General features: G+C 43.7%; 1 long non-coding RNA gene across 1 annotated transcript in view; it reads left to right on the top strand.

Annotated features, from left to right (window-relative positions):
* Positions 1-27492, top strand: part of LOC143963728 (uncharacterized) — a 45006-nt gene extending 17514 nt beyond the window's left edge. Inside the window, exons 2-3 of the long non-coding RNA XR_013271030.1 lie at positions 27231-27297; positions 27399-27492. This is a non-coding gene — a long non-coding RNA (uncharacterized LOC143963728). The remainder of the gene's footprint in view (positions 1-27230; positions 27298-27398) is intronic.
* The last annotated feature ends 206 nt before the right edge of the window (positions 27493-27698 follow it).

Below are 27698 nucleotides of genomic sequence, written 5' to 3'. Positions count from 1 at the left end.
TGGATGAGATGAGACATCGCTGGAGAGATGATCGTCCGTCGCTGGATAGCAAGAGTGGATTACCGCCGCTGGAATCTTTTTTTATTTTTAATAAAGGAATTTTTCAAAAGTGTGTTTGTTTTATTTAACCATTTTTTACACTTTTTTTGTGAAATGGTAGGGGTACTTTTGTACCCCCTTACCATTTCAAACAGGGGGGGGGGCCGGGATCTGGGGGTCCCCTTGTTAAAGGGGGCTTCCAGATTCTGATAAGCCCCCCGCCCTCAGACCTCCACAACCACCGGCCAGGGTTGTGGGGATGAGGCCCTTGTCCTCATCAACATGGGGACAAGGTGCTTTGAGGGGTCACAGACCCCCAAAGCATCCTCCCAATGTTGAGGGCATGTGGCCTGGTACGGTTCAGGAGGGAGGGGGGGCCGCTCTCTCGTCCCCCCCTCTTTTCCTGCGGCCTGCCAGGTTGCGTGCTCGGATAAAGGGTCTGGTATGGATTTTTAGGGGGAACCCCACGTCAATTTTTTTTTTAATTTGACGCGGGGTTCCCCTTAATATCCATACAAGACCTGAAGGGTCTGGTTATGGATATTTAGGGGGAACCCCACGTCAAATTTTTTCTTAAATTTGAGGCAGGGTTCCCCTTAATATCCATACCAGACCTGAAGGGCCTGGTAATTGAATTTGGGGGACCCCCACGCTTTTTTTTTAAATGTATTTATTTATTTTTTTATCAATGACTTTCAATGAGTGTTCTCTGTATTACGGGAGCCGACAATTCATAATAGCTGCGAGTGATTTTAAAGGACTTTTTTTCCTGCATAAATGACACTTTGTGCAGGGACAGTTCTAAGCACGGGAAACATGCGCCCCTTCACAGGCATACTATAGACAACCCCTCCCCCCTACGAAATTTAAAGGAATATTACACTTTTATTGTTTCACTTTAATCATTATTAAAATCACTGCTCCCGAAAAAACGGCCGTTTTTAAAACTTTTTTTTGCATTGATCCATGTCCCCTGGGGCAGGACCCAGGTCCCCAAACACTTTTTAGGACAGTAACTTGCAAATTAGCCTTTAAAATGAGCACTTTAGATTTTGAACGTTGGAGTCCCATAGACTTTAATAGGGTTCTAAAGTATGCTATATACTAGCTCCGTCGAATCTTCTTTATACATTCGACAGACACCATAAGCCTTCAAAGACAGATTCGACCGTGATTCATGTGGATTTTCGGACGAATGCAATTTTTGAACGAAAAACGAAATAAATAAAAACGAATTTCGGGAGTAACTAAATAAATTAAGTTTTCAGACGAAAACGAAATTCCGAAACGAAATATTTTACTCTGCACATGTCTACTTAATAGTAGTTCAAATGTGTGACATTTTTATGTTTCTAATTTCAAACAAAAAGAAAGTAATTTTAAATTTTTCAGATGTAGTATGCTCAATAATCAATCACTCAGAAATTGTGGCCTGGCCAAAAAGGCCTTAAAGCTGTGGTACAAATCTATAATGTGTTTCCATCTTCTTTGATATGAAAAAAGAAACACATTTTCTATTTACATGTACTGCTCTCTCTCTTTCTGAAAAAATGGAACCTATCCAAAAAAGGCTTAAAAAGTGTACAGTTTTTTAGTCTTCAGTCTTATAAAATAGACATTAATTAATTGTATATACATGAAATCTCCCTGGTCTTTCTCTGAAATAGCAGATTACCAGAAAGGCTTCAAAAACTCTGCTGCAAAAAGGTATAATTATTGGGTCTTCTCCCTCAGAAAACATTTTGTTTATTGCGTATGTATGTAATCTGCTTATTCTCTCCCTCTAAGCATCTTAGTGAAAAGGAAGTACATACTGTCCAACAAATCAGTTGGATTTTTATGGCACGTGGCCCAGAAAAAGTATACACTTATTTTTATTTTATTGATAAAACCAGCCCAGTCTCTCCATTTTCTATTGCCGCCCAGTAAAAAGGTTTACATGGTGCGAAGAATGAAATGAAATATTTCTGGATCTTGACTGTGGTATAATAAACTGAATTTTTATTTTTACAACAAAATATGCCCCATCTCTACCTCTAACATTGCCTATGCAGGATTTATGGCCTCTGTTTTTGAAATATTATAATTAAATTGTTACCTCGTGAAAAAAATGACATATCTCTCCATCTTACGTAGCTTTTTTGAGACCTATTTAAAAAAACGTACATATTTTCCAGCCACAGTGCTATTTTTTGGATATTGTTTTTGAAACATGACTCTATAATTTTTCAGTTTAACAACTACCACACCTCTTGAATGTGGGGTTATCGTTACTTTGGGTTGACATTTTTTTATAGTCTGTACACAATACAGTGTGGTACTGAAATGAAGATCACAAGCTATGCAATGTGACTTGTGTTGACCCTGTTTGGCAACTCATATTAAGTTCATAGCATTAGCTTTATTTTTTTCATGGTGCATACTTACTGAAAGATATTAGGTATATTGCAATGTCCACCACTCAATTACGCCCTAACACCAAAACACTAAAAAACTGTTGACTTTGCAAAAATTACCTAATAGAGATTATTTTTGTAATGGAAATCATATTGGGTTACTGCTGCTGTATATGAGCCAATACATTAAGTAAGCTAAATTATTACACATGCATTTTATATGATGCCACAGTATGTAGTCACTGATGCTGTCTCTGCAAATGTTCTGTATAACCATGTACAACTGTAAGGCAACTCCCAAGCACATTATATAAAGGGGCTTAATATTTTTAATGTTGCCTGAAAAGCCTGAAAAAGCCATCTTCCTGCCGGACAATCATTTTTTTTTTTGCTTTGATACATGTACCCAAAGAGTGTCCAGCCCCCATGTCATTTGTTGACAATCCTTTGCATATTAGCCAAGAAAACAGCCATTACTGATTTCTAAGATTCAGTTCCCATTCATTTCAATGGGGTGGGATTTGGCAAATGAACTTTTACTAAAGTTTGCTGAATCCACCCCAAAACAAACCTGGGTACATTCGGCTTTTCACTAGTCAGAAATATTGCTATTGAATAAAGGACTCAAATTTGTTCTACCTCTAGGTTGAATACGTTTGCGTCAAATATATAAATTCACAATTGTAATATGGGGGTGTTAGCTCTTGTGGGAAATGCACTTTGTACAGTACAGTGAATCCACGTTACACACAGGATTTATAGATAAGGGTCTGGTAGCCCACTTTTATTAAACAAAAATTAAAATGTCCATCCAGGATTTCCACACAGGGGTTGAAACTTACTCAGGAACAAATAATGGAAAAATATCGTGCCTCGATTGCAGTACCGTGCTCACCTCCTGGAATCTCTATATGGGTTTTCTCTCTCCCTGGGACTTTCCCCATCCTCCCTGGACTCGTTAGTCACCAGACCCTCTCCTGGTTTCCTCACCAGGGATATATTCTCTTACAGAAACAACCATTTCTCCTGACAGGGGTTGGTCTTATAATGGCAGCAACTGCCCGGAGCTATACTCAAATTTGGTTTATAATGATCCTGACCACCTGTGCATTCACACAGGCTGTAGGCAACTAGCAAAGCCTGGACGCAGGCCTGAAGGCTCTGTCCCACCCAATACTCTTTGGAACCTTCAAGCTTCCAGCTCTGTTCCTGAATGACCATATCCAGAGAAAACTTAAAACACAGTTTTCTCTGCTCACAAAACATCAGCTGGCACTTCTCAGACTGACTCTTTGAGAGTCCTGTGTCCTTTTGAAACCCATTTATACAGTGGCAGGGACTATTAAACATTCTATTAAGAATCATGGGGTTGAATGACAGCATCTCCTCCTTACAGAACTCAACACATAATGGGAGTGTAGTAAAAGGAGTTTAATTATTTTGGAGGAGGCGGGTGTTCCTGATTAGAAGCCACCCCTGTTAGTGAAAGTCCAGGCACCATCTAACTAATGTTAAAACGCTCCACCCCCCTCCTAACACCTATTTTGACTAATCTATGTAAGAAAGATCTGTACACTTACCCATTTTAAGGCCACCCCAGTCCAGTCACATGATCTCCTCTACAGGGATAAAGTAAGAGCACTCCAACAATGACTAGTAAGGACTAGAGCTGTGATGTCACCCATAGGCCTACTTTGGTCCAATGGTACTCCCTCCTCTCCCCTGAAGCCGCACTGGCTGACACCAGGGGAACCGGATCATGTGACCAGACTGGAGCAGCTCGAAAATAGATCTTTCTTTTGTTAAGATGAGTTTTTTTTTTTTTTAAGATTAGCTAGGTGGTACCTGGAATTCCACTTTAACCTTCATAGTGCAGGAAGTCAGCCTCTCAGGGCAGTATCAAGTAGCTAAGAAGGATACTGAATGGAGAATTTTGAGCAGAAGCAATTGGCTGCAGGTAATGGGATAGACACCATTATATATACATTAATGTGCATGGTGCTCTACTGCCAAAACTTTTTTTTTACTAAACTTCAACTTTAAAAAGTACCAGATTTTATTTACAAGAAGATAGAATATTGGGGCCAATATTACCCTCAAAATTTCAGTTTATATCCAGATATAATAAATGCAGCGCTTGTAATCACAATAACTAACTTAATTAGTAATACCATAGGGTGGTATACGTCATATATTGCCCCTGAAAAAACAGTATGTCACACACACCAAAAGTGAATGAAAAGCTAGGATACATGAACATACAGTATGTAAAACATATTAATGCTAATAAGAAACATCCACGCCAAAATCATTAAAGGAGTACATAACCATAACCCTAAAGGAACTATTTTCTGGGCCATTTAGAAAATTAAAGAGGATTGAAGAGGGGGGAATTTTATTGAGAAAATGTCCAAAAATGTATGTAAGTTTAACTTGAATACACTAGTGCCATATGGTCTTAACAGTGGTATTGATTGTTTGCTTTCCCCTAAGGTTACAATACAGGTTTTGCTCTGTGGTATAATGGCATTACAGGAATGATAAAAGGATGGAGAACTGAACAGTAAATGAGAAAAAATTATTTGTTTTTAATATCAACTTTATGACATCATCTAAAGGGTTAAGAGAGAAAAAACATTTTCTGGGGAAACATATACAGAGATCAGCAATGAGACCTTCCATTTCCTTTGAAAAATGACAGCGACCTTGCTGACTCTAACATGTCAGTGATATCCTGGATATCCAGGAGTGACGACACTCTCTAGATAAATAAGTTCCATTGTACCTCTCAGCTGCGGTCACCAGACAGGACTGGTCCTACTGTAAAATCAATAAACCACCTGTTTATACCAGTTCTGGATAGGATTCGTTGGAATTATATAACTGCTCCTGATTACAGACAAAGCTAATTACTTGCTCTTTTAGTTGTTCCGTTAATTTAAAAGTCAAACCATCAGTTTTTATAACAAACAATAAAGTTTCAGGTTGTAACCCTTTATTTATCACACCATGTGATTTATTTCATTTTATAATTTAATGTATATAGAGACTAAAGTACTGTGATTCTTGACTTTGCTGCAATCTTTAAAAGTTTGTGCATTCTTAAAACATGACAAAAAATAAAGGGTCAACACAAATTAAAATTAAAAATGAGTTTAACTGTTTGTAGTTAAGAATAAAAATCTAATAAAAAAAAAAAACAGCATAAAAATAAAAGCTAAGGGGAAGGATGAGTTAATTACTGCTGACTTAGGTTAACCAATGGCTCATAAAGGGATAATAAGGAGGAAATGTACTGGGATGCTTTAACTGTCATCTTATGCAGATCAAAGGTTCATCTTTTTATCTGCACAAGAATGACAAAAGTAAATACAGAGTGTATACAATGTAAAGATACTTAATAGTGCTCACTTAAGCTCTCAAACACTATTCAGCCATGTTTTGGAATTTTCATTTTACACAGCAGCAGTTGTAAATGTGATACAGAGCATGTCCTGGATGTCATTTTGACAGCCAAAATTCACTAGCAGTATTGACCAAAAAGTGTGGGCTGGAGAAGAGCAAAAGTGTGTACAGTCTATGCCCAAAGTCAGCAACTGGTTAAACTCTAATGTCGCGTACACACGTTCAGACTATCCGGCGGACAACCCGCCGGACTTTGCAGCGGAGGTCCGCCGGACTTTCCGAACCAGTGGACCTGCCCACACACGGCCGGACTTTTGAAATGAACGGACTTGCCCACACATGGAGTAAAATCCGTTCATTTTGAACGTGACTCCAGGTAGACGGAACTAGCGAAGGAAGTCAATGTCGCCGCCTCCATCGGCCCTGTGGCCCCCCCACCCAAAAGCACCTTGTCCCCATGTTTGATGAGGGCAAGGGCCTCTTACCGACAACCCTGGCCCTTGGTTGTTGGGGTCTGTGGGTGAGGGGCTTATCAGTATCCGGGAGCCCCCTTTAATAAGGGGCCCCCAGATTCCGGCCCACACCCTATGTGAATGAGTATGGGGTATGATGTACCCCTACCCATTCACCTGGGGGAAAAAAGTGTTAATAGAAAAACACAACACAGGTTTTTTAAAATACTTTATTAGACAGCTCCGGGGGTCTTCTTCTGTCTTCGGGGGTCTTCTTGCTGGACTCCTCCGCTATCTTCTGCTCTTTTGCTAGCTCTTTTACTAGCAGAGGAGCCCGGCTTTCTCCTTCTTCACAAAGACAATACAGAATTTTTTTTACAAAAAAGTCTAAAAATACCATACATATATCAATGCGTGGAATCATATACATGAATATATAATCTACACATGACCAAAAAAAAATTTTTGTGGTCTAATATGCGAACTCCAAAACGCCTGACATGTTTCAGGAAAACATTCCCTTCTTCAGAGGCATATCTATAGGAGAACAAATAGCTGTAATCATCTATTTCTATATAAGCAAAAGTAGTGAGAGTGAATCTCACACCAAAATATCTAAATATCTAAATATCTGTGTGTATATATATATATATATATATATATATATATATATGAAATGTATATCAAAATTGTTGTCTGCCAGAATTATTGATGAGTCTCCACACGGCAATGCACAACCAAAAGTGCCAGAGACCCACAGATGGCCTGCACCGAACCCGCACAGAGGTCTTATATTGTACCGGAGATAGGGATCTAATAACTGGTGGTTTACCATTTTAAAAAACTGGATAAGTGGAGGAAGCACAGATCTACAGAATGAAAGAACCAAAAGCAGAGAGAGGCTAGTTTTAGCGTCGCTTTACTGTCGTTTTAGCGACTCTTTTTTGGCCGCTAGCAGGGAGCTTTTAACCCTGCTAGTGGCTGAGGGAAGGGTTAAAAGCACTTTGCAGGAGCTTTGGCAGGGCTGCCCATTGATTTCAATGGGCAGGGGTGGTGGTGGAGGGATATATACACCGCTCCCGCACCACCCCAAAGACGCTGCTTGCAGGACTTTTTTTTCGGTCCTGCAAGTGCACCGCCCCAGTGTGAAAGCATTCAGGCTTTCACACTGGGGAGGCTTGAGAGGCACTTTCAGATGGTATTTTTAGCACTAAAATGACTAAAAAGCACCTTCAGTGTGAAAGGGATCTTAATGGTTCTAGATGTTTTTTTCCAGAAAGCAAGTCTTTACTTTTTGACTTAGGGTTAATAAAATGTCCTGAAATAGACTTAAAATGGACAATCCCTCCTTCTTCTATTAAAGCACCAGCATTAAAGATTACAGTATGGTAAACTAAAAATCATTGTTGCCTATCTCACGTTTTGTTCTCTTCCCCTTTCCACATGCTGCTTTGCTCTTCCACCTGAGAAATCATGCCTCCATGGTCACAGCCCATCTGTAATAGGGTTCTTCTGCCTCATTTTCTGTGCTGCTCCACCAATGAAGTTTATGTCAAATGAGACCTAGCACCTAGCCTACCATGAATGTGTTTACAAGTTTCTATTGCTTTAACAATATAAATGGCCCAACAAAAAACACATTATTTGAAGGGAAAAAATGTCCTCAAGATATGGCAAGATTTTGTGAAATCTTGCAAGGTCTCACATTTTACACATACGAGTTTCCAGGAAAGCACTGGTGACAGAGCCTTTCCAGGGGGCAGCTGTGAAGCCCTGGCTATGTCACCAGTTCCGCAATCAACCAGGAAATTAAATGTTGGTAACAGAAGAACGCTTTGTTTAACTGATTTGATTTGATTTGATTTAACTTTAATGACTCAAACACATCCACCCAAGTTACACAAACCCAATATACAACAACTACGTTAAATGTTGTAAATTCATTATCAAATTAAAGTAAACATCAAATTTCGACAATGTAATCTACAATTAATCTCCTTCTCAATATAGTTCCTTTTTTCTCTCTTTTTCCCTTTCAATACTACATACAGTGGTCATACTTGTCTATGAGCAAAATATACCTCTATTGACACATGGGTTCATGATTATTATTAATTCCAGTGTAATATGAATGATGTAGTTATTGGGTAACCATGTACTTGTTATTATTCGCTGCCATGTATATGTAGCCATGGTGCTGCTGCTAGTAACAAACAATCCGCCAAATCAGCCCACTGCCAGACTTCATACATCACATCCAGAGACAATGAACAGTCTTTTGCAAACTTTGTTTTTGTTGTTTTTATTGGGGGGGTACAACTTGGGTAGGGATTAGGAATTAGGATTAGGAATATGGTATGCCCATAGGATAAGTTGTTGCCATCATATTTAAGGATTTAGTACATTCGGAATAAAGTTAGAGTCAGAAGATGTAATGTGCATATTTAGGTATGAATCTCCTTCTGCATCACCATGCAGACTGTTGTTTCTCCTGCAGCTCAACCTCCGCAGACTATTCCATCTAAGAGTTCCCCGCCATACTATCATGTGGTGGCTGAGACATCACTAATGACAGTGTAAAAGCAATGTTCTTAGATCTCTTTCACCTCCTGCCCATAACTTTTTTTCATCCCTTACACTTGGTTCCTGCTGCACAAAACTTAGTTACTGTATTGAAATACGACACATCCTCTTCTATTGAATAGTAGGGGCCCACTCTGAATAAGCCTCCCTACTGTGGCTCTGGTTGCTCGCTGCCACTAGGCTTAAGGCCTGCAGAACCTCTTCCAGGAGGCCCAGTGGGTTAAAAGAATATCTTCTAGGAAATATGGACTACTTTTCCCAGCCAGCCCAACTTGCAAATCATGAGCCCGCAGGCAGCATCATCTTGACACAGATCCCCACAGTCTCTTTTCAGATTCAGGACCCATTATCCCCCGTTTGTTTGATGAAAACTCCACTAGTGACCATGTGTTAGCAGAGTTCCCTTCACAGACTACTTGGCACTCCAGCCCTTGGCACTTCCACCCCTTGGCACCTTCGGCCCCACTGTGGTAACACTCACGACCTTCCAACAGCCCTGAGTCCTTGATGAGGAACTTTGACTGGACCATGATGCATACCGCCAGTTTCACCTGCCCTTCTGCTCCAGGTGTTCCCTGCCATCCGACCGCGTAGAGGCAGTGTTCCCTCACAGCTGTCCCCCCCAGATGGGGATGGCATCCTGTGACTGACTAACATGCCGTTCCTCACTTCACCCAGGCGACTCTGCCCTGTGGAGAATCACCTTAACTTATATATCAGGCCCATCCCTGCCAATCTCGATTGGGGATTGGTCAGGGCTCACACACAAGCTGCCTGCCACTCCAGTTTCAGGCCCAGCCCATTTTCCAGAACATTCTCCTCAGAAACAGGGAAGGCGCCTCAGAACTGAAGTGCAGGTGGCAACACCCACAGCTACTCTGACCACTCCCAGCCCCCAGATCAATCTATCCTGGGGTGTCTCCTCCACAGTCTGACGGACTGGTACTGCAGAGTACCACTAGGTGGTGCACTGTATGGCAGGCTGTACAGAACAAAGAAGAACATGACAGGAATGATTTATTCCTGAATGTGTTCCACAGTGTATGCTGCTGGATTACGTCCAGAAGATATAATATATGAGAGAGACTTTGGAGAAATGGAAATGAGTCTAAAATGTGGTTTCACCTCCTAACAGCCAGGTGGAAAGCATTTCTGCTGCTATAGTCCAGGGTGGTGCTGGTCAGTTGTCAGTGTTGGTGAAGGGTGCATATACGGTACCAGTGGCCAAACCACGTGAGATGGAAGGGCCAAGTGTGGACCCGAAAGCAGCAGAGATCCTGACCGGGGCTCAAACGAAGGTGCTTAAAGAGACTGGGGTCCCCAGTCCAATGTTTGATTTAGGTGACAAACCTAATAAGGTCCCCGAGACAGGGGAACGGATAAGGAGTGAGGTAAAAATTGTATGTGGATCAGACAAGAGGTTGCCTGTTCAGGTGGATAAAAATACAGATGGCATCAGAACAGGTCAAGTGGTAGGACAGCTGCCTGCCGAGTGGATGAACCCAGGGAAGGTGACGTCCTGTGAGATTCCCGTGGGTGATAGTGGCCCTCTGGTATGTGTGCCCTCTGCAAACTCTGCCCTAGAAAATGCTGAAAGAAAAAAAAGGCATTGGTGACATGTGTAACATTGATAGGTGTAATGTTGGTTTGAATATGTCTGTCAACGATGAACCAAGTAATGTGTTAATGGTACATGATAATGTGGTGTCCAAAGGTACAGGTAAACCTGGTAAACAATTAGTGGCTGCTGAGTCAGGTACCAGAAATAAGAGGAGGGGTCCCGTTATAAACACCATAGAAATAGGCCCCCTACAGTCTCAGAACAGTAATGCTGAGAAAGGATTTGGGAAACCAGGAAACTTGAAGCGTGGAGGCAGAAGGGGTTGGTAGAAAGACCAGGGGTGCCCTGTTAAAATTTCAGGAGTGGAAGTCCTTATGGAAATGCACCCGGAAGAAGAGTCAGAAAGGTCTCAAAACCCATAGCAGAGTGACATGGGCAAAGAGAGAAACACCAATGGAAGTGGTGGGTTGAGTTTCCCTTTAGGAGAAGTGAGGTTGGACAGGGTTTGACTTCCGTAAGCTGTAGTTGGCACATAGGTGCCAAAAGGAAACTATGTGTTTCGCCCTCTGATTTGAAACAAGGGGGGGGGATATGTGACAGTACAGTTCCCTGTCCTAGTAATTGTCGCCCAGGGTTCTCAAATAGGCAGGTTGAGGGGCTCCAGGAGTATTTAATGTGGAGGAATCTGTTTTATCAGTTTCCTCCAAAGTTTGTAAAATCCAGTTGGGGACCTGAAGCCCGTAGATTCCATAGCGTTATGGGTGGGGCGGCATCTCCAATCCAGGGACCGGGTTTTGGGAACAGCCAGGAGTCTGGCTGGTTTATTGAGCAGGTGGGTCCTGGGCTTATAGCAGAGATGGGATTAGGGTTCTGGGCTCTACCCTTCCGAGGAGTCCAGAGAGTGCAGGTGTGCACTAGTGGAAGCCAGAGACCCAAGTCTGAAGATCAGAGCAGTGAGGGGCTGCTTTCTAGATAGATGCTGTGTGCGTTGAAGCTATGTGTGTCCAAGGAGACAGATGAGAGCCTGAAGTGGAAGGCCTGAGCAGAAAGATACTGCGCCCAAGGCTGAGCGAGCCTTAAGATCCAGGTGGATTGACATTTTTCATTTGTTATTATTTTTGGGAGAAGAACCCCTGTGTGGGCATGTAATTGCATGTATGAACTTTCCTTTATTTTGTTCCTTTTAATAAAAGTGGGCTACCATGTCCTTAACCACTTCAATACAGGGCACTTTCGCCCCCTTCCTCCCCAGCCCAATTTTCAGCTTTCATCGCTCTCGCGCTTTCAGTGACAATTGCGCAGTCATGCTACACTGTACCCAAATGAAATTTTTATCATTTTGTTTGCACAAATAGAGCTTTATTTTGGTGTTATTTATTCACGACTCCGTTTTTTATTTTTTGCGATATAAGCGCAAAAAAAGCGGAAATTTGGAAAAAAAACAATATTTTCTTTTTTCTATTTTAAAAGAAATCCAATAAAATCAAATTTTGTCATAAATTTAAGCCAAAATGTATTCTGCTACATGTTTTTGGTAAAAAAATTCCGTTAAGTGTATAATAATTGGTTTGTGTGATCACGGACATATGTACGCAAATGATCATGTACATATGTGTGCAGGTGATCACGTACATATGTGTGCAGATAATCATTGGGACATGTGATTTTAGTGGGACATATGTGGGGGGACATGTTTTTATTATTAGGGACATGTGTTTTTATTATTTGGGGACATGTATGTTTGGGGACATGTATGTTTGGGGACATGTGTGTTTTGGGGACATATGTGGGGATATTGTGTTTATACTGTGTGGTGTGTTGTGTGTTTACACTAGACTGATGATCAGTGAGTAAAAAGCTGTAAAAAACAGCTCATACTCACTGATCATCAGCCGGCTGCAGCGATCTGCTCTCCTCTCCTCAGCGATGACTTCTGTGTGAGGAGAGGAGGAGCCGATTGCCTAGCAACCGGCTGTTTGTTTACATCACATGACGGCCGTGATTGGACACGGCCGTCATGTGATCAGGAGGGCCAAACACAGAGCCCTCCTGCCGATCTGAGATGCGCCGTGTCCGGGTGACACGAGCACATCGGGATCGCGCCGCTGTGCGGGCATGCGTGCGCGCGATCCCGCTCCTTCTGAAGGACGTTCCTGAATGTCCTATCAGAAGTAGACGGCTCCCACCCGGCCGTATATGTGCATTGGCTGGGTAGGAAGCGGTTAAACTAAAGGTCCCGTTTGCTGTGAACTCACTGAAAAGTTATCTACCACTGAGCTAGACATCCACCAATGTCACTATATATATATATATATATATATATATATATATATATATATATATATATGTATCACTGACTCCCGAAGGAGCTGTTGGTTTTATTTGGGCTTACCATTACCTCACCTGCTCGCTTCTCCGTCTCAGGGGTCCCTTTGGAAAGTAGCCCAAAAATGTTGAATCCTACACTTAGTCCTTTTTCAAAAGATTTAGTTAGGATAAGCACAAAGTCCTTCAATAGAGGGTCAAAAGCTTAAGGGGAGTTCAGGCACCTGATAATTGCGGGTTAGAGGTATTGGTCAGATCCAGAGGACAAACCGCTCCACAGACTGGATCCAGCAACCACCGGATAGGCCCCCCTCACTTGACCTAGCAGTACAGTACAGTACCAGTTTTCTTTCAGCCGATCATACAGCGATACTGTATGGGTGTTGATCTGGGTTGCATCCTCTGATTTTCCAGGCTCCTCTAGAGATACCAGCCTTGTGCTCGGTCCTCTCCTAGAAAAATCCTCCCCTGGATCCTCCAGTTTTCTTGGCCTCTCCCCACAGGCGAGACAGCACAGGACCCCCCCCTGGATCAGTAGGCCCCAAGACTTTTTCGGGCCTACCCTCTCAGTTGCAAAGCCTCAGGCCACCCGGCCCTGAGGCGCTGGACCATGCGACACACACCCCAGGCCAGGAGGGCCATGAGGTTGGGATAGGAGACCCCCGAAAAGAAGACCCACCAAAATGGCGTCGGTATCTTAAATACCCTCTCCCAGAATGCACAGCAGGGTAATCACTCCCGCTGGGCTACTTCCGAGCAAGAGGTGGTATTCAATACATCCAGCTTGCTGCATTTCCACACTTACCGGCGATTACAGTGTCACCTGCGGTCAAGTGGAAACCAGTGCAACCCAGCTGGACTGGCACAGAAACCAGAATTTTTTGGAATAATTAGCCTGAGCCCAACTGCAGCTTCAGACAACAAAATTTGAACAAACAATACCGTCTGCTCATTAGGAGCAGGGTGTTACATATCATTGAAAGTTAATTTTCAAAAGGATAAGTATTAACATACATTTAGCACAAGAACATCCCCACTCATCCCAATCTTTTAAGACAATGTATGCTACAATCAATAATAATTCAGGGGGTCTGTAGACATCACAGTAAAACCATCAACTACAGGTGACCATAAAGGGCATTCAAAGACCAGCTAAAAATAACATAGATGGTAATATAATCATATCATACATCAAAAATGGTAATTAATCTCCAAAAGGCAAAACATAGATAAATAAAAAGGGGTCAACTTACAAAGTTTGCAAGAAAGCTCAACAAACAGGGACATAGACTCCCCAAGGCGGGATACTTGTGTCTATAGCTTAAAAAAGACAAACAGAAAAATAAGGCTTCGGATAAATGCAGTGACAGAAAAAGGGAAGTCACTGAAATGAATCATTTAATTGAATGCTTCACAGGTTAAAAAACTTCCAGACAGGGGCATGACCTGCACCGGAGCTGAATGGCAGCATAACTCCGGAGCTCCGGCGACACAGTGGAAACAGCGGCTAATATCGGCAGAAAGACACTCCGTTCTGGCCCCAAAACCTGGCGATCTACATCGGGCACCGTCAAGGACCATGCCCAACAAAAGAAAAGGTTCATCCAAACCGCAGCGTCTGATGGATGATTTTACCAGGCCGCGGCATGGAGGTATGCAGAATGGCGCTGGTACAGCATCCACCCCTGCTCACACTCCTCAGCTTAAACAGCTAAATGCTGACACACTGCCTTACCTAGATGAGCCACAGGACGCCTTACATTCCCCCTCTCCATATACCCCTTCAGGGAGCCCGGTTAAAGCTAAAATTAGGCTGGATGGTGCTTGATTCAGTCCGGCCATGAGCCCTGTTTCAGACTCGGAGAGGATACTAGGGAACTCCCTGAATCCATCACAACGTTCCCCACTATGAACCAGCCTGTGTGGGACACGGTCCTCAAAGATATGCTTGTCTCCCTGAGAAGCACTCTACAAACGGACATGATGAACTGTATGCACAAGATTAGTGGGGACATGAGAGCAGTGGAGCGCAGGGTGGATCACATTGAGAGGAAGATGGGGGAATATGCATCCACCATAAATGAACTGGTGGACGCAAATGAGGAGCAGGAAGGTGACTCAGCGTGGATAAAAAACAAATTAGCGGACATTGAGGACAGGTCCAGAAGGAACAACCTCAAACTAAGGGGGATCTCAAAGTCATTTACACCTTCAGACCTGAGATCCTGCGCCAAAGGACTTGTTTACGTCCCTCCTGCCTGAAGTATCCGACATAGAGTTCACTATAGACAGAATTCATCGTCTGCCCAAACCATCTCTCAGATAAAATTCCCAGGGATGTGATTCTGCGCTTGCACTTTTTTCACATAAAAGAGCAATTGATGCTAATGATGCGCAGCCATGATTGGCTCTTACCCCAATACAGAGATTTACAATTCTATGCTGACTTGTTTCAGCATACCTTACAAAAGTGGAGAAATCTGAATACAATCACGAAGGCCCTTAGAAACCATTGTGTACTGTACAGATGGGGTTACCCGACCAAACTCGTCATTACAAAACAAGATAAAACATATGTAGTAGACTCCTTGGAAAAAGGTCTATCTCTACTAAAAGATTGGCAAATCATCCCAGACTCTGGAACACATCCAGGATTGGAAAACTGTTACGCAGAGGAACGCCAGGTCGCACCAATAACTATTATTTTTTTATTAGGGCATAGGAGTTTCAACTTGTCCACTTAGAGGTCCCCTTTGTGGGCTGAGGCCTTACAGAATAGGAGTGACGTCATATCATATGTGCCCAGGAAATGCACTTTGGTGCAACGTCTGCTCCGGTATGCAAGAACAGGCATTATCCGCATGTCTTTACAGCTAACTCCACCTCTAAAACTAGAGGCGTACTGACTGCAATTCGGGACACTGTTGTGTTTGCTTTACGCGGAGAATACAAAGACCCTGGTGGCCATTTCCTCATACTCATATGCGACATTAACCAAATAACATACACCACTGTTAACGTGTATGCCCCTAATTCGCGACAGGTACGTTTTTTTCACAAAATTATGAAGAAAGTCAATATGGTAAGGAAGGGTCTTTTGATATTATGTGGAGACTTTAATGTAGTGCCAGACCCTACTGTGGACTCTACCGCAAAGACAACCCGCACAGGCTTATCCTTGCTAGAAGCCCTCCATAGTGAGGAGTTGTTCGATGTGTGGAGGTGTTTGCATCCTGATGGAAAGGACTACACGTTCTTCTCTGTGCCACATCGGACTTACACCAGGATTGATTTGTTCTTGGTGGACCAATTAACTTTGTCCAGAATTGTCTCTTCCTCTATAAATAATATCACGTGATCTGACCACGCTTCTATAAAATTCTCCTTGAAAGATGCCTCCATGGTTGGCTCCACTCCGCTGTGGAGAGCTAATTCTTTTCTTATACAGCAACCGGAGTAAAACTAACTATGGAGAGGCATTTCAAAGAATTCTTTGCTCTAAATGGATCCTCTGTGTACAACCAATTCACCTTGTGGAACTCCCACAAGGTGTATATGAGGGGAAATTTCATCCAACTGGTGGCGAGGGCAAAGAGGCAGCGGCAAAAAAGATACACGATATCACGACTAACATTTACGAATTAGAATCTAAAAACAAGCATCAACCACCCCCCTCTAATTCTACTAAAATAACCCAGTTAAGATATGACCTCAGAATGCTCTTGCTGGAGGATAGGGATGAGCTTCGTGTTCGAGTCGAACATATGTTCGACCCGAACATCGGCTGTTCGCCCGTTCGGCGAATTCCGAACGTTATGGGCCGTTTGCGCCAGATTCGCGTGACGCTCACGATGGCGCAGTGCATTGCTGGCTCATGATTGGCCAAGCATGCACTGTGACCCCGCATGCTTGGCCAATCACAGCGCCAGCAGCGAGGAGAGCCATGATTGGCCACAGGCAGGATGCCTGTGGCCAATCATAGCTCAGGCTGTGTAGTACACGCCCCACACTATATAAGGCCGCCAGCGCAGCGGCCTTGTGTAGTGTGTTGGCGTCTGAAGCAGTTAGTGGGTGTTCTGTGTACCTTCAACACAGTATACACCGATCGTTATCGCCCGATTTTTCGTTCTTGCTCTTCTATAGTGGTTGTTGTCTGCGGGCCCTGACCGCAGTATACACCGATATATTCACCTATATAGCTAGCGATATATCTATCTTTTATAATAGAGCTTGCAGTCAGTGTTAGGAGCTTGTGCGTGCTGTCTGCGTGCTCTGAACCCAGTACACACCGCTATATCCACCTATATAGCAAACTATCTTGCTCGTTTTAAATAGAGCTTGCAGTCAGCGGTAGGAGCTTGTGCGTGCTGTCTGCGTGCTCTGAACCCAGTACACACCGCTATATCCACCTATATAGCAAACTATCTTGCTCGTTTTAAATAGAGCTTGCAGTCAGTGGTAGGAGCTTGTGCGTGCTGTCTGCATGCTCTGAACCCAGTATACACCGCTATATCCACCTACATAGCTCTTCTCTATTTGAGCCATCTGCCATCTGCAGGAGTTATTGGAAGTTGTGTGTGCCTCCAGCACAATATACACTACCCAATTGCTGTTTTTCCCAACTCCCTTCAGGCCATTACCATGTCTGGAAGGCCAGCAAGGAGAGGCAGACAGGCGCGAGCCGATAAAAGAGGGCAAGCAGGCTCTGTGTCTAGAGACAACAGTGCTGGTCGTGGACGCGATGCATCGTCATCATCAGCACGTGGCCATGGGACACGCTTGTCCTTCTTTTCGGCAGCTGGACATGTTGAGCCGCAACATGCCAACGACTTAGTAGAGTGGATGACCAAGCCCTCTTCATCCTCCTCATCCTCTCTCACCCAGTCTCAGGGTACTAGCAAAGCAGCTGCCAACGCATCGTCTTCCCTCCTCTCAATGTCATCATCAGTGACTCCTTCCCTAGACCCACTACGTCCTCCTGAGGAGTCTCCTGAACTCTTTGAGCACAGTGTTGGGTACATGCTCCAGGAGGATGCCCAGTGTTTTGTAGGCTCTGATGATGATACTCAGCTAGAGGAAGGCAGTAGCGTGAATGCAGAGAGAGGAGATGCTCAAGAAGGACAGCAATCTGGCAGTCATGTTCCACAAGCTGCAGCATACTGCCAGGTTTGCTCCAGTGATGAAGAGGGAAGGGATGATGAGGGCACTGACTCCACGTGGGTGCCTGGTAGGAGAGAGGAGGAGGAGGAGGAGGAGGCACATGTCCAACGAGGCAGGATGCCCTCCGGGGGCCAGCTTAGGGGCAGCACACCGACTGAATCACACCGCAGAGCTCCACCTGTGCAGGGCGCTGCCTCTGCGCGTTATTCTAAAAGTTATTTGGTGTGGGCCTTTTTTGAGACGAGTGCATCAGATCGCACTGCTGCTATTTGCAACATATGTCTCATGCGTATCTCGCGTGGCCAAAACATCAGCCGCTGCAGCTTGTTGGCAAGCGTACCTCAAAGACCCACACCAAAGAACAAAGCGGACCTCTCCTTGCTCCTCATCAGCTGGGATCTCCAACCCCACTAGACCTTCAGTCCTCTCTGAAACCTGCTCTGAGAGAAATGAAGGTGTAGAATTAGGTGTGTCACAGGCAAGTGCTTCCGGGCACTCTGCTAGCAGTACACCCACGTCCGATTATAGCAGGCAAATGTCCCTGCCCCAGCTGCTGGACCGGCAAAAGAAGTTCACTCCCAGCCATCCACATGCTCAGCGGTTGAATGCTAGCTTGGCTAAATTGCTAGCACTTCAACTGCTGCCTTTTCAGTTGGCAGACTCGGCCCCCTTCCGTGAGTTTGTACAATGTGCGGTTCCTCAGTGGCAGGTCCCCAAATGCCACTTTTTCTCACGGAAGGAGATTCCGGCTCTCTAACGGCATGTGGAAGGCAATGTCCTTGCCTCGCTGGACAGGGTGGTCAGCGGTAAGGTGCATATTACCGCTGACTCATGGTCCAGCAGGCATGGACAGGGACGTTACCTGTCTTTCACGGCCCATTGGGTCACTCTTCTGGCAGCTGGGAAGGATGCAGGACAAGGTGCAGTAGTGTTGGAGGTTGTTCTGCCACCACGCCTCCAAAATGCTACTATTGGTTGTGACACACCTCTCTCCTCCACCCCCTCCTCTTCTTCTTCCTCCATGGCCTCTTCCAGTGCTCTGTCCTCAGAACCAGCGGTGCTCCGTAGGCGTTCCAAGGGCTACGCAAGTACGCAGGCAAAACGATGCCATGCCGTGCTTGCGCTGGTTTGTTTGGGGGACAGGAGCCACACTGGGGCGGATGTTTTGTCAGCTCTGCAGGGGCAGGCCGAGAGGTGGTTGACGCCACGCCAGCTTAAGCCAGGAATGGTGGTTTGCGACAATGGCACCAACCTCCTCTCCGCCCTCCGACAGTGACAACTGACCCATGTGCCCTGTGTAGCACACGTCCTTAACCTGGTGGTGCAGCGGTTCTTGGGCAGGTACCCGGGCTTACAGGATGTCCTGAAGCAGGCCAGGAAAGTCTGTGTGCATTTCCGCCGATCATTTAATGCCTGTGCTCGGCTGGCTGAGCTCCAAAAGGAGTTGAACCTGCCCAAGAACCGCCTTATATGTGACATGCCCACCAGGTGGAACTCAACGTTGGCCATGCTGCAGCAGCTGCACACGCAGCAGAGGGCCATCAATGAGTACCTGTGCGACTACGGCACCAGGACAGGGTCAGGGGAGCTCGGTGTTTTCTCACCACGCCAGTGGGGCATGATCAGGGATGCATGCACTGTCCTGTCACCGTTTGAGGAGGCCACAAGGATGGTGAGCAGTGATAGTGCATGCATCAGTGACACTGTACCTCTTGTCCACCTCTTGGAGCATACACTGCGTGGAAAAATGGACAGGGCACTTGAGGCAGAACAGAGGCAGGAAGAGGAGGACTTCCTTGCCTCTCAAGGCCCCCTTTATCCAGACAGTGTTCCTGCTGTGCCACCCATCACACAGGAAGAGGATGAGGATGAGGGGGAGGAGGAGGATGATTGTGTCAGCATGGAGGTGGAGGCTAGCACTCAGCATCAGCAGCATCAGCAGCAGCAGCAGTCTTGTAGGGAGGATTTACAGTCCCAAGAAACCCGTGGTCTTGTACGTGGCTGGGAGGAGGTAGCTGCGGATCATGTTGTCCTTAGTGTCCTCAGCTAACCTACGCTGCATGGCCTCCCTGATCCTGCAAAGCCTGCAGAAGGATCCTCGTATTCTTTGGATCAAGGAGAGGGACCATTACTGGCTGGCCACTCTCCTTGATCCACGGTACAAGGATAAGGTTGCCGACCTTATCTTGCCATCGCAGAGGGAGCAGAGGATGAGACATCTCCGGGAGGCCTTGCAGAAAGGTCTGTGCAAAGTGTTCCCAGAGACTGGGAGGTTACAAACTCCTGGTCCTGGACAACGTGTTGCTGAGGCATCGGTCAGAAGGAGCGGTAGAGAAGGTGGCTGTCTGACCGATGCTTTCAGACAATTTTTTAGTCCGCAGCCCCAAGGTATGATCGGTTCCAGCAACCATCGCAAGCGTCTGATTTACATGGTGCAGGAATACCTAGGGGCAAGATCAGACTTGGACACCTTTCCCACCGAAAATCCTCTGGCTTACTGGGTCTTGAGGATGGATCACTGGCCAGAGCTTGCACAGTATGCAATTAAGCTACTGGCCTGTCCTGCATCCAGCGTTCTTTCGGAACGCACCTTCAGTGCTGCTGGTGGCTTTGTTACCGATCACAGGGTGCGCCTGTCCACCGAATCAGTTGATCGACTGACCTTCATCAAGATGAATCAGTCTTGGATCACCCACAGCTACCAAGCACCTGAAGCTGATGTAACCAAATAATTTTTTTGGAAATACCACATCCCTTTAAGACTGCCTATGCTGATGCTGAGTGACTGTCCTGTTATGTTGATTGTCTATCCTCTTCCTCCTCCGCTGATATGTTGGAAGAACATCTCTGGTTCTGGGTGATGCCATCAGCCCAATTTTTTTGCCCCTGTTTAACAGGGGCGTTTAATTACAATTTTTGATGCAATGCTTTGCAGCAGGGCTAATTCCTGCACTACAACTAGAGTATATGGGAGAGGTTGCAGTGTGGTGGCACCAGCACCAGTGCCTAAGGCCCAATTTTTCTGCCCCTGTTTAACAGGGGCGTTTAATTACAATTTTTGATGCAAGGCTTTGCAGCAGGGCTAATTCCTGCACTAAAACTAGAATATATGGGAGAGGTTGCAGTGTCGTGGCACCAGCACCAGTGCCTAAGGCCCAATTTTTCTGCCCCTGTTTAACAGGGGCGTTTAATTACAATTTTTGATGCAATGCTTTGTAGCAGAGCTAATTCCTGCACTAAAACTAGAGTATATAGGAGAGGTTGCAGTGTCGTGGGACAAGCACCAGTGCCTAAGGCCCAATTTTTCTGCCCCTGTTTAACATGGACATGTAATTTCAATTCTTGATATAATATTTCACAGGAGGGCCCGTTCCTGTGCCCACCCAGAGTAACTGTGAGGACTTATAGTGTTGTGGCACCAGCACCACAACCACCAAAGGTCAATTTTTCTACCACTGTTCAACAATGGCATGTAATTACAATTCTTGATATAAGTGTTCACAGCAGGGCGCTCCAGCGCCCACCAAGAGTCACTTTGAGGGCTTACAATGTTGTGGCAAAACCAACACCTTAAGATATGTTGGTATTGTGCTGCCCCTATATTAAATAACCCTCCGAGGGTGATAAGTATAATGCCTAGTTACATAAATCAATAGTGTAATATAAAAATATTTATATAAATGTCTATTGAATAATATCAAAAAGTGCAAAGTGCTACATTAAATAAAATAAAATAAACACACCACAGAGGTGATAGAATCCAAATAAATGAAAATCAAGCGAACAAAGGTAAGTAACTAAAAACAGTCTCTTAAAAAATTACTATTTTGATAAAGTGCAGAGAAAATGCAAAAAAATTAATAAAAATAAAAATAAAAAGTAAACGCACTACAGAGTCAATTGAAAACCTCCATGGAAACACAACTGCTTCAATTGAGTGCAAAGCCAAAAAACAGTGAATTGATCATAAAGTGCCAAGTGCGTCTTATAAATGTGCAAATAAGTAGACACTCTCCAGAGGTGATATAAGTGAACCACCCTAATAATAAACAAATGATGTACAAGAAAATAAGAAAGAGTATACCTAGACCAAAAAGAGGGTACCCTCTCCTGATCACATGGAAATAAACTTTAGAATTAAACAAAAAATATATATAGTAGTAAACGCACTACAGAGCCGGCTGTAACATACGTTATATCAGAATGAATCCGGCCTCTATAGATTAAATATACATATTGAAATCCTTTAAAAAGAAAAAAAAGAAAAAGATATAAATATTCAAGTCCATAAATAAACAACAGTCTCCTTTAAGTGCAAGTGCTTTGTGCAAACTTCTGCAAATTCAACTGAGGTGTAGATCTCCCAGTGCTTAATCCCGTTGTAATCACACTTTAGTGGGCAGTGGCCCCTTACCTATAGCAAGGAGGGATTCGCATAGAGGTATATAGATTTCTTCTCTCCTGGTAAATTCGGTCAATTCGGTAAATTGGTCAGGACCCAATAGATTAATAGAGAGGGAATACCATAGTGTAGTATTTCACAAATAGCATTTATTAAAAATTTTCATACACAGGGTACTCACACATTAATAGATAGAAAAAAGCCTTTTTCTAGTAATCAGCAGAAAGTGCATCCACAGTCAGCTTCCTTCCCGTCTAAGTTTCATATTAAGTGGATACGGTGTGATCCATTCCGGTAGTAGCAGCAGCCCTTGACATTTGATAGATCACCAGTGGTAGCGCAGGAATAAAATACTATCATTTTAAAACCAACACCTTGTTCCGTCATTTCTGCAGAGCATATAGGTCAGGCCCCTACTTTCAAACATCCAACTTACAAACATCTCCTACTTGCAAACGGAAGGAGACAACAGCAAGTGAGATGAAAAAAGATGGACGACAAAACAAATTATACAGGGGTGATAACCCTTCCCTATGTTTTCCAAAAAGCTTAAAAATAGTTTTTTTGACTGGAGCTACACTTTAAAAATGTACCAGTTGAAAATTACAAAAAGATTCAACTTAACACAACAAACCTACACAGTCCCTGTCTTGTTTGCACCGCCTGTATACTGCTGTTCTGAGTATATAGGGCCTGGGGGCCACACGCATTTCCTTTTTTTTAATATGGGTACAGGGTTTCCCTTAATATGCGTACAAGACCCAAAGGGGCTTGTAATGGGCAGGGAGGGCTACCCATGCCATTTTTCTCAATGATTTTCAACCATATTGCAGGAACCAGATATAACATTAATACCGCAAGCAGTTTTAAATGGTGTTATTTCCGTTTAATGTCATTTTGTGCAGGGACTGTTCTAAACACGGGAAACACGTGGCACTTCACAGGCATACTACAAACACCCCCCAGGCATGATATTTAAAGGAATATTTCACTTTTTTTTTTCACTTTAATCGTCATTAAAATCAGTGCTCCCGCCAAAACGGCCATTTTAAAAAACATTTTAGGCATTGACCCATGTCCCCTGGGGCAGGAGCCAGGTCCCAAAACCCTTTTTAGGTCAGCATCTTGCATATTAGCCGTTAAAATTAGCACTTTTAATTTTGAACGTTGGAGTCCCATAGACTTCAATAGGGTTCTAAAGTTCGTACGAATTTGGGGTCCGTTCGAAAGTTCTGGTGCGAACCGAATCGGGGGGTGTTTGGCTCATCCCTACTGGAGGAGTTTGAGAGGCATACCAAAAGACTTAAAATGAAATACTATGCGCATGGTAACAGAGCAGGGAAATTGTTAGCACACCAACTCAAAGGTCACAGACATAAAACCAAAATCCCATTCCTCTTGCACCCCAACACCAAGCTTAAAATGCAACATCCACAAGATATTGCAAACGCGTTTAGCCACTATTATGGAACGCTTTACAATCTCAAAGATGATAGGGAAACACCACAACCTACCACTGACATGATCAATGAATTCCTGCTAAAAATTTCTCTACCAACACTATCAACATAACAGATAGTCTCCTTGAACAGAAGAAATTCATAAAGCAATTGATACACTTCTAATCAATAAGTCCCCAGGCCCAGATGGTTTCGTGGGGGAATATTATCACACTTTCAAAGAAATCTTAACACCTTATTTGGGTAACATTTTCAACGCTGCTCTTCCTCTTTCCCTCCTGAAATGCTTGAAGCTTTGATTGTGACGTTGCCTAAGCCAGGGAAGGAACCTAGTACCCCAGCAAATGTCATACCTATTTATTTGTTAAACACGGATTTGAAGGTATATTGATAGCCAACAGCTTGATAGATATTCTGCCACTCCTAATAGACTCAGACCAGACTGGCTTCACCAGGGGGCGCCAGACCTCAGACGCCACCAGGCGACTGACAAACATTGTCCATCTGGCTGGGGCTCGGCGGAGGCCTTCTCTGGTGCTGGCGTTAGATGCGGAGAAGGCCTTTGACCGGGAGCTAGTCCTACAACATTTTAGTTTCCAAGGGCACATACTGAGGGCGATACTGGCCCTATACTCCAGGCCCTCAGCCCGAGTGTACACATCAGGCATACTCTCCAAGCCATTCCAAATAACGAATGGTACTCGCCAAGGTTGCCCACTTTCCCCTTTAATCTTTAACCTAATATTGGAACCCTTAGCCATCCTTATCAGAGCACACCCAAATATCACAGGCTTCCAAACTCACAAATCTGAGCATGTCATCAGCCTGTTCGCTGATGACATAATTTTGATGCTTTCAAATCCTGAAACTTCCCTGGCTTCGGTACATGCGGTCCTACAAATGTTTAATAAAATATCTTATTATAAGGTGAATGAAAGTAAATCTTATGTAATGGGAATGGGTATACCACCACATCTACAAAAATAACTCAGTTCGCGGTTTCCTTACGATTGGAGCAAAGATAAGGTCAAATATCTAGGGATTTTCCTGACTGTGTCTACAGGAGAACTATTCTCAGCCAACTATATACCCTTTCTTAACTCCCTGACATCGAAACTTCAAGACCTAGCTAAGGCTGAACTGCTTTGGTCAGGGTGTTTGGCAGCATTCAAGATGGTGATACTACCACAACTCATTTATTTATTCAGAGCACTTCCCATTTCAGTCCCCAACTCATATTTCACTAAAGTACAATCTATAGTTAATAAGTTCTTATGGAAAGGGAAAAGGCGAGATGGGCCTTCAATAAATCGATAACAACGAGAGCAGGGGGTGTGGGGAATGTATTAGCTAAAGACTATTATACAGCCTCGGTTCTTGCGCAATTGAAAATGTGGTTCCCAAATTCGCCCAAAGCAAAATGGCAGGAACTAGAAGAATTTCAGGACTCAGGCACCAACCTTTACAATTATTTAATAGCTAATACTCTCAAACCGGCTTCTAATGTCTATTTAGCCTCAACAGTCTGAGCCTGCTAACAGGCTTGGAAGGTATTACTTTACACACATCACACAAACACTCCTCTGTCTTCGATTCAGATACCTATTACATGCCTATCAGAGATTATACCGGATATCCAAGTAACACACTGGGACAGGAAAGGGATTAACAACATTGCAGACCTCCTAATAGGACCCACTATGAAAACATTTAGGTCGCTACAAATCGAGTTTGGACTTGGGGATTCTGTTCAATATAGGTACACCCAGATACAACATTTTCTACAAGACAATCCTCCTCTCTTGATCCAGCTACCGTGGAGAACTTTCCTCTACTTCACTAACTCATCCACTAACATTAAGGGAATTTCCCTGTTTTATACTTTACTACACAATAAATTATTATTCACCAAGCGTTCTAATATTACGGCCTGGGAGCAAGACTGGGGAATCCAATACACGCCAGAAAAATGGCAACAAGCACTTCAAACCACATACTCTGCCACCAAATGTATCAATTTATGGGAACTGACGCAAAAAATACTATTGCATTGGTATCTAACCCCATACAGACTGTCAAAATTCAACACTCAGACATCCCCATTGTGCTGGAGGCAGTGTGGATGTGTGGGCACGCTTTTCCATATTTTATGGGAATGTGCTAGCATCCGTAAACTCTGGGACAAAGTGTTTTACACAATTGAGGGAATACTAAAACTACGAATTCCCAAGAACCTAGGTATGGCTATTCTCTCAATGGACATAGATTTGCTCCCCAAAAATGCCAGAGAAGTAGTCACCCACGTCCTATTGAGCACTAGACTGGTAATTATGAGGCACTGGAAGGATCAAAATCCCACTGAATTGAGAGAAATAATACTTACCACCAATGCTCATGCTACCTATGAGATCATGTTTGCTTCATCTCAGGGCAAGTATCCAATTGCACAGGCCCAGTGGAAACCGTGGACTGACTGGTACCGATTTGACTGATATCTTTCTAATGGCGTTGCTTAATAAGTGTGACTTAAAATCCAACAATTGACACAAAAAAACTGTGTATACATATTGTCCTCTTCTCTTTGTTATTCTTTTATCCTTTTGTACCTTTATTTTGAGTTTGGTTCAAATCGAGTTGCATTTGCTCCTTTTACTCACTACAGGATTAAATATACTGCATTCCGTTATTCGCAGGATTTTACCCATCCAATAGGAACATAGACACAACAGGTGGGAGCGGGGGCCCTCCACGCCCAGAACACAGTGTGAACCCAATTGGGGTGTGGGGCTGGAGGAAACCTAGCTCTTTCAAAATATGGGAAGCGATGGATGGGTTATTATCACTCTAACCTCACTTATAACACCAATGAAGATTCTTGATGTATAAGATGTACCCTTTATAGACATGTAAGCCATACGCGCAAATGTTGTCTCCTCTGTTAAGCTTAAATTATTACATTCTATTTGTAAAGTGAGTTCTGTATTACTTCTGAATACTCTAATAAAAACATATTGAGACAAAAAAAAATAACTTCTAGACAGCAAAGAGAAGCACTTGTTTTTCACTTGTCCTTGTTTTTTCCCTGTGCTTCCTGCATATAACGATGGTCCTTGGAGCGAGTGCCTCCCTCTGTCCACCAGAGGGAGCCCATCATGTCCTCCTGCGGGCTAGACATTAGGACCCAGTGGTAACTGGAAGAGCGGCAAACATGACATAGTTTGCGCATGCGTGGTGTGGTCCTCTCATCCGCATCCAGCCTTGCTGGCCATATGGGGGCTATTTAAGGCCACTTGTTACAACCATTTGATGCTGTTGGAACCACAGGGACACATATGCCACTGCAGGATACCAGGTACTTGTGTTATAATAGATAGCTCCTATAACTTTACATATTTACATTGAATAAAGCATCTTAGCACTTCTCTTTTTCTGTTTGTCCTTTTTAAGTCCTAGAAGTATCCTGCCTTGGAAAGTCTATGTCCATGCTTGTTGAGCTTTCTTGCAAACTTTGTGTGTAAGTTGACTCCATTTAATTTATCTATTTTTTGCCTTTTGGAGATGAATTGCCATTTTTAATATATAATCTGATTACATTACCTTCTATTTCATTTTTAGCTGGTCCTTGAATGCCCTCTATGGTATTCTGTGATGGCTGCAGACCCCCTGAATTATTATTGATTGTAGCATACATTGTCTTAAAAGACCAGGGTGAGTAAAGATGTTCTCGGGCAGAATGTGCAATGTATGTTAATACTTATCCTTTTGAAAATTAACTTTCAATGTCTAAATACATATATGTTTTTTCTTATATAATTATGAGTTCTGATATGACTGTTATATAGATATTTCTCTTTATTAGAAGGCTTGTACCCCAAATGGACAGCATTCCCTGAAGAAGCCCAGGATGTGGGCAAA

This window comes from Lithobates pipiens, unplaced genomic scaffold, assembly GCF_037356315.1.
Source record: "Lithobates pipiens isolate NorthernLeopardFrog02 unplaced genomic scaffold, aLitPip1_a1.2 Scaffold_8, whole genome shotgun sequence".
NCBI classification, from domain to species: domain Eukaryota; kingdom Metazoa; phylum Chordata; class Amphibia; order Anura; family Ranidae; genus Lithobates; species Lithobates pipiens.
Note: the sequence above shows the minus strand (reverse complement) of the source record. Positions and strands in the feature narration are given on the sequence as shown.